The sequence below is a fragment of the Camelina sativa genome, chromosome 5 (genome assembly GCF_000633955.1).
Source record: "Camelina sativa cultivar DH55 chromosome 5, Cs, whole genome shotgun sequence".
Lineage (NCBI taxonomy): Eukaryota > Viridiplantae > Streptophyta > Magnoliopsida > Brassicales > Brassicaceae > Camelina > Camelina sativa.
Window position 1 is genome coordinate 19,389,117 of NC_025689.1, and position 8,052 is coordinate 19,397,168.

Sequence of the window (8,052 nt, forward strand, 5' to 3'; positions counted from 1 at the left end):
TAAAACAAAAAACATTTAAAATAAAATTTGTTTCATCTATTATGCTGTTTTTTTTAACTTAGTTTTCTTACACAGAAATGATGTACTCACATCATCATCATCGAGTATCATCTTCAAGGTTTCTTCTAAGAAAGTTGTATATTGCCTCAAACTGGGTACAATCTTCACTTGTAAATTCCAAATCATTGTTTGCAGCCATTTTTTTTTTTTTTTTTTGGAAAAATTTGTAATTTTAGATGGTTTGCAGTATTCGAGATGAGTTACACCTTCATTACGTCTACTGTATTTATAGTTGTAGGGCATGTTTAAAAAATTATTTTCTAGTATTTAAGATTTAATCATATCGTCTATAATTATAATTGGTAAGTTGCTAAAATTTTATATATAAGAATATTTCAAAATCGTTTAGAATATGGTAACTATCCGAAATTTATGTGTAAATTGTCAAAGATGATATTTTATTAAAGGAATAATTTTTTAAAGGAAAGATATTATAATATTGTAATCTCCTAATCGTAACAATATAATTTGAATTGTTATATGTTACATTAAAGGTTGACATGCTAAATACGTGGGTAGATTTGTGGGAAGATTTGTTTAACTTTAGGAAATATACACTTTAATATCGTGCAATCATATTGTTTGGCTACAATTTTTATTTGTTCTCTTTAAGTTCATCTACACTAAAATATCAATTAATACCTTTTTGGCTCTGATTTTTTGGCTAACCGTAATCTATTTAATATATGTTTGGCATTTCATGTAATAATTTTTTAGTTTATGTTACTTATTAAAAATGCTTCCCTTTTAATAGTATAGATGATTGAATAACAAGAGATTTTAGATTATTTTAAATGATTTGACATAAATATCAAGTTGAATAACATAGGATTTTAAAAGATTTTTTAAAATCATCAATTAAATAACATGTGATTTTAAGAATACTTAAGAATCTTTCAAAAATCAAGTTGAATTAATGTGTCCATCCACTCCACTAGGACCACTACCCTTAACTGCCATTTTCTGTTAATCAACTAGTTCTTAGTTTATAAACTTAGTATTTTATGTAATGGTTTCTTACCAAAAAAAACTTTTCTATAGTGTAAAATATTTTTTTTTTCGGTGATTCCTTTGGACTTTCTCCTATTGTTTGGAGTCATTACCAATGACAGAATGACATTAATTAATTATAATCATTGCACTACAAATATTTCTATATATCTAGAAAATTAATGAAACTCATTGTAATGACCAAATGCTGTTTTATGGTTATCAGAAAAAAAAAAAAAAAATTTTGTTTGACTATATGACTATTAATGTGATTATTAATATATATATATAATAATTTTTTTGTGGTTTATAATTTATTATATATATAAATATTAATAAACACATTAATTTTTTAAAATTTTAACCGTATCATAATAATTAGAAACCATAACCGTATATAACCATAACTGTATAACCGCAACCGTATTTAACCTTAACCATTTAACCGTATATAAAAATTCTAATCGTAACCGTATACAAAATTTCTAACCGTAACCGATGGTTAAGCAACTGTAACTGTAATAACCGTAACTGTGGTCATGCCTACCTGCAGCCTTAGTATTCCTAGCGCCGGCTCTGCTTCGACCGCTGGATGTCCGAAAGCTTCCCACATCATTACTTCCAAATCATCTGCCCTGATGTGTTCATTGACCGAGGAGACATCCAGTTCGGTGAACCATATCGGTAAACCAAGGATTCCAAGTTTGTTTAGAGCTGAACATACGATTGGACCAACCGGACTATCGATATGACCTCGAATCCCAATTCCTCCTACTAGCGCACCCTTTTCTTGCAGGTCAAGAATGTGTTCGGTGTACTTCTCGGGGCATATTTTGGATCACTCCCGTTTTCTATGTGGTAATCGTTCACGAACAACGTCGCGGATGGGTCTAGTTGGTGCACGGTTTTGAACATTTCGCCTCTTATGTCTTTGCCTAGCTTGTCTTGGTAGAATGATCCGTGTAACATCTCGTTATTCACATCGTAATGTTTGAATCTACCCTTGTACCTGTTTAAAAGACCTGTTAAGCGGTTTTGTACTGCAGTGTTTATGTCCGTTTGGTTCATGTTTTGGATCCACTGCTGAACCATTGATTGGACTTCCCAAAAGATACAATGTCCTCAGGTTTCTATGTTGTTACTACTACACAAGTTTAGCATATCGTCTGCATCTTGGTAGTAAAGCTTCCCTTGTTCTGGTTCCGTCCAGTACCATTTTAACTCATTACCAAACGCCGCCCAGTTAAAGTTCTTCAAGAAGAACTTGACGAAATCTTCGTCATCCATATTAGTTCTGCTTATGCAAGTTCCAACCGGGAAGCTGTTTCTTATTTCTCGAACTCTAACCATAGCTCCAGACAGTTTGCTAGAATCAACACCAGAAAACTTGAGGGTAACATCACTCTTACGGATCTGCATTTGATAAAAATTACTATAAAGTCTAATGACACTTAACATGAGAGATTGAAAACATAGTTTTTTTATGTATATTACCTTATCACATTGTCTTCTCAAATGTTTAATTCTTACGACTCGATCAACCGGAAAAATCTGCAATCCAGCAACCATGAGATCAATGCCAGAAGAAGGGCCTTAAACATAAACCAAAGCTTTAGAAGGCTGCTTCTATATTCAGAATGAACCACCGATCTCATGCCATCTATCATCATTGATCTCGACTTGTCCTCCGTTTACCCATTGGCTATCGATACCAAGTGCCAGAACCGACTTTGACCCAAACTGATATTTGGTATGTTAAAAACAGCTTAAGTTTATCTGTGGTCACTTGAGCTGGACCCATCCGTGTCTGTGTTCGGTTAGTCACAAGTATATAGCGGCCACTAAGAGGTACGTGTGGCCCAAGCGAGTATCTTGCCATCGGAGGAAGGATTCGTGGTGATCCTTTTATGACACTTAGTGTGCAGTTCCCTAATGGAAGCCATCCATTCGTCGTACCATCACTTAAATGGCTATTTTTGACTATGTTTACCCCATATGCAGGATCCTACGAGAAAAAAAAAAACAACATGGATTAAGATTTCAATTTAACTATAATCCTCAGTAAAAAAAATATTTTGCTAAATTGTTTAGTCTATAGAAATGTTAAATTTGTTTAAAATTTTTGTTCACCTGTAATATTTACTAGGGTAAAAATATGAAATGGATCTTTGTACTAACCTCAATCGAAAGGGGCGGTGAAGGAGGCTTTTTCTCATTATGTGCCCTTGGAGAAGGATTCAACACATTCTGTGCTTGCTTAATACAAAGAGGGGGTATTGAACTTGATTTTTAAAGGATTTTGTAGGATTTTAATATTTTAGAATTTTGAAAGACTTTAATGAAAATTCTAAAAGATTTGATTAGTTTTAAAAGTTTATATATTAAAAAAGAAAGAAAATGAAAGTGATTTTGTGAGATTTTGTTATAAACTTTGTATGATTTTAGAATATTTCACAAGGAGAATTTGACTCCAATATTTTCTAACACGCCTCTTTGTATCTTCAAGAGACCTTTCCCTCCTCCTTGTCGTTACATATAAGAGCTTTCCTTGCCTGTCGTTACAGCTCAATCAAGCCTAATGAGGTCTCGATCCCTGAAGGTAAAAAGTGTGAGATCGATCTCGATAAGAGTTTTGGGTTTTCGAAACAGTTTGCTTCACATTACGAGATCGATGGCAAAGTGGGTCGTGGACATTTTGGTTATACTTGCTCTGCTAAAGATAAAAAAAGGCAGCTTGAAAGGTCAAGAAGTTGCTGTTAATGGAGTAAAAAAATAACCCAGAAATTTATGAAATTTGGTGGAAATATCAACAATAGTCATACTAAGACACAGGAAAAAGCAGATGACGATTTCGATTTACAGTTTAAAAATTACGGCCACTTTCCCAGAACATATCCAAAATAATGCAACCTGCAAGTAACCAACTTTGAGCCCAATTTCTCATCAAACCACAAGGAATCAGCAGATCATTCTCTGTGCAAACATCCTGGAGCAGTTGGAAGCTCTTGTTGCTGAAGGCCAAGTACAAAAGGTAACTAGTTTGTCAAGTTAAATGCAAGAGCTTCTGATCTAACACTACAGGAGCTAAAGATTAGTTTTGTTGCCTTTACAACCAATAATAGCCTAAACCGAAGTAACAGAAAGTGATTAGTTTGTCAAATGAAATCTCATATCTTCTACAGACTCTTTTGTACTCAAAGCCAAAAAAACTGTTAAAGAATAAACCGGTCATCGAATACATCCACATTGAACCGGACCTGAAGATCAAGCTTTTTCCGCAAGAAAAGCTTTTCACCATTAGCACCTGCAAGGGAACAAAGCAAAAGCTTAGTGATGATCATGATGATTGACAATACATCTTCGGTTTAAGAGGTGGACATTATTACATCGGTGGTTATCTCTTCGGCTAGCTGCAGGGTTATTTCGCTTTCAAACTTTAGCACCTGGTCGTGTTTATAGGCAAGGTCTTGTGCCTCTTTTGCTTGACGCTCCAACTGTTCTGCCTCTGCGAGTTCTTTTACTGCTGCGTCTATCTGAGGATTTTCTTATGGTGGTTTTGGTACGGAAGTAGCATGAGTACTTGGGGAAGTGTTTAGTGGCTTCGCGCTCGTCGCCTCTTCTGCACTCCTGGCTGGTGTTGGGTCTACCAGTTAAACCGGCAGCGTTGAAGACATGACTTGGTTTGATGCTGGGAATATCCGCCTGAATCCTTCTTCCCAAGTGGTTCGTTCACACCATCCCAATTTCTTCAGCTTCTGGTCATCGAGGAAGTACCTCTGGTCATTGAATGGCCGATTCTCCACGAACTGAATGGTGGAGTCAGGGTCTATTCCAAAGATTTTGCTGATGTCATTGGCAATGTCAATCACTCTCCTTTCTCTCGTAGTCCCGATATTGTAGACATGGTTAACTTCCCCTTCGTAGTCTCGATCCTTCTCTTTGATTTCCCAGAAAAATATATGCTGATTGAAAATTTTGTTTTTTTTTTTTTTGAAATCCTTTAAAATTCTACCTCATAGGGTATGATTTTGAGAGTGGTATTTATCAACTAAAAAACAAAAGAAAGTCTCCCAAAATTATTCAAAGTATCATTCTCAAAAAAAGTTGTGATATTTTAAATAACAGAAGATTTAAGTTTGGTTTTATAAATTGTTGATTGAATAACAAGGGATTCTGAATTATTTTAAAAGAATTTCCATAAATCTGAGTTGAATAACATAGGATTTCATAAGATTTTTTAAAATTCTCAATTGAATAACAAAGGATTTTAAGAATCATCTACAATCCTTTAAAATATAGGTTCAATACCCCCCTCAAAGTGATCATATGCCTCCTTAGCTCTTGAAAGGACCCGACCCATTTTTTTTATAAATAGATAATATAATTAAATACCCCATAATATTTAATTACAACAATAAATCAACATGCATAGCGGAAGACAAATCAAACCAACTCCAATTTAATATAAATATCATATCAATTATAACCAATTAAAACCATCAACCTAACATGCTTCTAAACCAGGTACCAACAACAAAATAACATAAACACAACACAACAATTGAGACCCTGGATCATCCTCCTCCTCATCGCCATGATTCCATGCTACACATTACCTGCACCACAAACACATTGAGATGCGTGAGTATTACCAGAAATACCAAGTGAGGCGATCCTCTATACACACAAGAAAATCAAGAGTACAACCATAAATAAAATATAACAAACCAGCCATTAAATAGACCATCCAATAACACATTCACCACACCTACACATCATCACACAAAACAAGTCATACAACCCAATCGCTTAGATAAGCCCATGGTCATGCACTCACCTTAACAAGCTGATTCTAACAACAAATATAACCAGGAGAGACTCTCCTCATGTCTGAAACAGTTCAAAAACGTCCTACAACAAGCCACACAACCAAAAACGACTTTATAGTAAAACTGGACAAAAACATCAAAATAGTCTCAAAGACGAAAACCTAAAATAAAACCCAACCGTTAACTATCAAATCCCTCCAGTGAAAAGCTATTCCTAGACGTCTCGAAGCTTTCCACAAAATATCGTGCCGATCAGAAACCAGACGAGACCACGATCTCAGTTACAATCCCCGATGGTCCGAACTCGGAGAAAACGTGTCTCACAAAACTACCAATAACTCATCGAGTTTAAAATCCAAATCCAATTCTGTAAAAAGGAGAACAACGATGAAAAGCTTGAGAATAACTCTACCAAATTTCGTTACCTTTGATAACGATTTGATATATCGAAACTGTTTCCTCCTAAACCCAAACTATTCTGCTCCTTCTCCTTCTCTCTAAGATAAAGCTTTGTTGAACTTTTTCTCTTCTCCTTCACACCAAATCGACCAAGGCTCGCTCTCTCTTTCTCTAGACTCCCAACATCGACACTCCACCAAAAAAAAGGAGGCGACACTTTAAAAAAACTCTAGGGCTTTTGGTTTAATTAGATTAAACCAGGATTTAACTAAACCGATAATTAAACCGAAATTAATTAAAATCCACTCCTTTGATTTATTCAACACAACCCAAAATATAATTCTGGAATACGGATGTTACAGCTCTTTTAACCAAATTACCTAGCCTCTCCTTAGCCAAACTCTTAGGAATAGGCTTCAGACGTTTCAGTTTTTACGAGAACCGGAAAAGAGTGGATGTCGATAAGAGCCTCTTGCCAAAAGCTTCCCACCAGCGGCTTAAAATCATCCATCTCTGTTAAAGCATTTACAAACTTAAACTGTTTCTTGTGTGTAACATCATTCTTGACACCAATAACCATTATGCGACATCAAAGATGATCAAACAACCTCTAGCTTCAAAAACATTGTAGCCCTGAGGGAAAATCAGCAACCATTCACTTTTAGCCATAACCCGATCCAACTTGTTTCAAAGAATATCATCCTCTCTCTTATTACACCATGTGTAAAGAGGACCATGAGAAGCCAAATCCGAGAGAGAAAAATCGTTTACAACCACTTGAAAATCTTGCATGCCATCAGTCACATTCGGATTGACATCCCCACGTGAATGCTCATCAATGTCCAAAGTGACATTAAAATCACCAAATATTATCCATGGCTTATTCAGCATAATGGGAGAAGCGTGGTGATCCCGCAACTCCTGCCAAAGCAACTTACCCTCCTCCACACTATTAGAAGCATAGACAAATGAATAGAAGAACTCCTCATCAGATTTCTCTAACTTTACGGAGCAAGTTATAAGTTGACTACTCTTAAAAAAAGGAGTGAGCCTTACAATACTACGCCATACCACCCAAAGTCGACCACGCTGGTGATGTTCATAGTTCGTCAACATCGACCAACCTTTAAACAGTTTACCTCCTAACCACTAAGCTTTCGTCTCTCGAACCCGAGTCTCAATCAAACAACCAAACTGAATACTATTTTTCCTCACCCAATCCTTTATGATGGAATGCTTTGAAGATTTAGTTAAGCCACGAACATTCATGATACAGTCATATGAGCAGTCTTTGATTCTCGGGAAGTGATGGTCGTAAAGGAAAATCTCCCTTTGTACCACGTCCCTGAACCACAGTCCCAGTAACAGCATGGGGATCGGACGGACCGGCCAGCTTAGCTGAATCAACTTCAGAAGCCGTGTCTCCAAAATGCCCTGACTGATCTGCGTCCACTTGCTCGCAGTCCTCACCAAGAACATAGTAAGAATTGGAGAGGAGGGAGACTGCATCGTGAGGAAAAGCCTATGTTCTTTTCCCTGAGCTGCGTGAAGACTTTGGAGTAATCCAAGCTTCCTCCAAGGTCTCCTCAACAGGAACCGTTGCCAACTTCTCCCCAGCGGGAACCATAACCACACTGTCACCAACCAGAATACTGATATGTATATATTTTACATTCTGCATTTGTCATTCATTTTGTTCTCTTAATTCATTAATTTGCATTGTTTTAGGTCTCTTTTGCATAACATGCATATCTATATAGTCTTTGCATTGGTC

The 8,052-nt window shown here is 36.1% G+C and overlaps 1 pseudogene; it reads right to left on the reverse strand.

Annotated features, from left to right (window-relative positions):
- The window catches only part of LOC104789400, a 10,624-nt pseudogene extending 3,766 nt beyond the window's left edge, over positions 1-6,858 (reverse strand).